The sequence below is a fragment of the Zalophus californianus genome, chromosome 5 (assembly GCF_009762305.2).
Source record: "Zalophus californianus isolate mZalCal1 chromosome 5, mZalCal1.pri.v2, whole genome shotgun sequence".
In the NCBI taxonomy this organism is placed as follows: Eukaryota; Metazoa; Chordata; class Mammalia; order Carnivora; family Otariidae; genus Zalophus; species Zalophus californianus.
Genome location: NC_045599.1, coordinates 153,770,220 through 153,773,340, shown reverse-complemented (window position 1 = coordinate 153,773,340; position 3,121 = coordinate 153,770,220).

Below are 3,121 nucleotides of genomic sequence, written 5' to 3'. Positions count from 1 at the left end.
GCCATCCATCAAGGGGGGGGCACCAGAGAACTCGGGGCTGGGGGTTTGTGGGCCATTCTGGGGTTATTCTATGCCCCTGACAACGTAGCAGCCTGCTTACGAAACGTGGAGCGCACCCCACAGGAGTGGCTCAGACTCTGACACTGTCCTCGGGCGTGTGACCGATGCGTCCAGGCTGCCACCCGCTGGAGGGAAACTGGCCCGGGGGCTCCCTAGTGGGCTCTGTCTGTCCTAGCAAGCCCCATCGGCGGGGGTGTGAATGCGGGTTTTGCTTTTGGCCTCGGGGGCCTTTTCCTGTACCGGTGGACGGAGCACTCCGAGGGAAGGGCGCCCCGCCTGAGCGCGTGCGTTCTTTGAACTGAAGCTTTGTGCAAAGAGACGTTTCTTCAAACAAGGCCCATCTGCGTTGCGTTGTGACAACAACTTGCCGTGTCTTCCAGAAACTTCCTGTGGCCAGGAGGTGAGGGGAGCTGAGATGCAGCTCACAGGCGGACAGGATGGCGGCTCCCGGCCGCACACACCCCTCCAGCCTTGGCTGCTGCCCGTTTCCCACCTTCTGCTTCTTTTCTGCCAAGAGGCAGAGACGCTGGAGGTGTCGCGTGTCGGTCCTGGGGCTCAAGTCTGGCTCTGCACACACAGAACGAGGCAGCCTGCTCGAGGGGAGGGTCCCTGGCCACAGCCGGCAACCGCTTTTCTGTAAAAAGTTTCTAGTGTGTGGTTATGGTCTGAGGTGGACGCCGCATCACACCATGGACCCTCATGTGGCTTCTCCTCAAAGGCGGTGGTGGACGGTGGCGGTGACCACCCCAACAATGACAACCACAGGGGCTGACACGCCCACCGCTCTGGACGGCTGTGTGCTCCAGTGGGACGTTTGTACTTTGCTTCCAAAGGCTCGCGGTGCAAAGCTGGTCCACTAGACACTCGCCTCCCAACGCCCCAGCCCGGGGCTTCCGCTCCCTGGCGCCGGCAGGAGGGCCAAGGGGAGGAGCGGCGGGCACGCAAGCCGCCGGTGGGCAAAGGTGCAGTGTCCCCGTTTGGATGAAGGGGCCGCCAGCCCGCCCCATCCCGAGGCTGCGCTGGGGAGACTGGCACGCGTGGGACGGACAGTCCAGCTACCCTCCCATGCCCACGCGCCGGGTCCCGGGGCCGCTGATGTGGTCGTGCCTGAGAAGCACTCGGAGAGCACGTGGTGGTCAGTGTCACGGACGCAGCACCAGTACAAACACGATGCTGGCGGACCAGGAGGGCGGCAAGGAGGGGCCGCCCCAGAGTGGGAATGTCAGGCACCTGGACCAGCACCTAGCATACGCCTGCTGATGGGAATGACAAAGGGGATGAGGCCACATTTTGCTGTGAAGGGTCACAGTGCGCTCGAGGTCTGAGTCTTAGAATGCTCAAATCAGCAGCTTTGCAAGGCCCTGGAGCGGGTGACCCAGGTTCTAGAAGGATCCCAGGCGGGCTCTGCCTCACCAGGCCGGACGGTCAGAGAAAGGAGGAGTCTGGCGGGCACCAGGGTATCGGGGGCCACTGCATCTCAGGGCCATCCTTTGATCTGGGCCTGCAGAGGGGTGGAGGTGAGGTGGCGGCCTAGGGTGTCCGAAGTAGGGGGCAGGGTTCTGGATTCAGCTCTGGGGTACCCCATCCCCTGCTGCACCAGAGAGTGACATCCTTCTGGGCACAGCCACGGTGAGGCTGGGGCAGTGGCACACGTGACTCCCGGGGCTTCTGGGGGGAGCTAGGGAGGCGTCCACGCCTGGGCACCCGGGTTTTGAGTTAGAGGACCACCCCTCCACCCGGTAATGGGAGTTGCTTGTTTCTACCGATGTCTCCCTTTCGACGGAGGGCAACTTCCTGCCCTGATGTTGTCCGGGGCATGGGACGTGCCCCGTGGAAGCCGTGTCCAATGACACTGACTTGGCACGTGGTCAGATTTCTGGCACCGCTGCCCCTGGCAGCCAGTCTGTGAGGAGCCTGAAAGACTCCTCACTTGGAGGCTCCTCCTTTGAACTAAAGCAACTGATCAGTATTTGGAGCAGATAAAGGACTTGTCTGTGCTGTCTCTCGGGAGCCCCAGCCTGGCCAGGCGTCTGGCGGCCACCCTGCAGCAGCCTGTGGGGCTGGGAGGTGGGCCACACAGCACCCCACTCAGGGCGCCGTGGGTTCGCACAACACACAGGACTCGGCTTGAACCAGCTTCCCCTGAAGGATGGATGGCCTGTGGGGCCCAGCAGCTGGGTCCGTGCAGGAGGCCTCGGCCTCGCCGGGAGCTGTGGCCACCGTCGCCTGACCCCACTGTGTCAGCCGGCACCCAGTGCTTTGGCTGAGAGGCCCGTGAAGGCTCAACATCAGGACCAGGACTGGCCCAGTTACGAGATACGAGTTTTAGTATTTTTATGGAAGGAGGGGCCTCCAAAAGCCAAAGTGCCTGCCACCCACAGGGCCCCTGAGAGCCTGCAGACCTGGTCTATGCCAGTAGGTAGGAGTTCGAGATGGATGCCCCCAGGGAGCGGCCTCGGGCGAAGGACAAGTGGACACATCTTTTCCAGGCCGGCATTCCTCACCTGCCTCCTGAGCTCAAGCAGCAAGTATGTCCCCAAATCGGAGGCCGGTGGGGGCATGGTGATGCCTCTCTCCTGGGTGAATTTGGATTCTCTGATGATGATGGCCATCGTCCCAGTCAGGCCAGATGACTCTCTTCTGCTAGCACAGGGGTGACCAGGCCGCCCACACTGCCCTGTCTTCCTGCCCCGCACCCCGGCCGGTCCCCAGGAGCCTCCCAGTGAAAGATGCTGGTCTTGCTTCTTCCCCGTTGCTGGGTATGGGTGGGGCTGCCAGGAGCTGACGCGGGCATCTCTACACCCACAGAGGCCATCCAGAGGTATCTGGCTGAAAAGGCCCTAAATGTCTTGGTGGGTGAGAGGCCTGCCCGGCTGCCTACAGTCGGCCCGCCTCTGCCCACCCTTGGGTCCAGCCTGTTTGGACCCCAGTGAGTCAGAGTCAAGTTTCTTGGGGCTTTCTCCAATGGCTGGCTGTGCTGTGCCCCACCTGCGGCCACACGGGCAGAAAATTAAACATTAAGACCCAAAAAGTTCCCAGGTGTGCCATCGAAGGAAAGCAG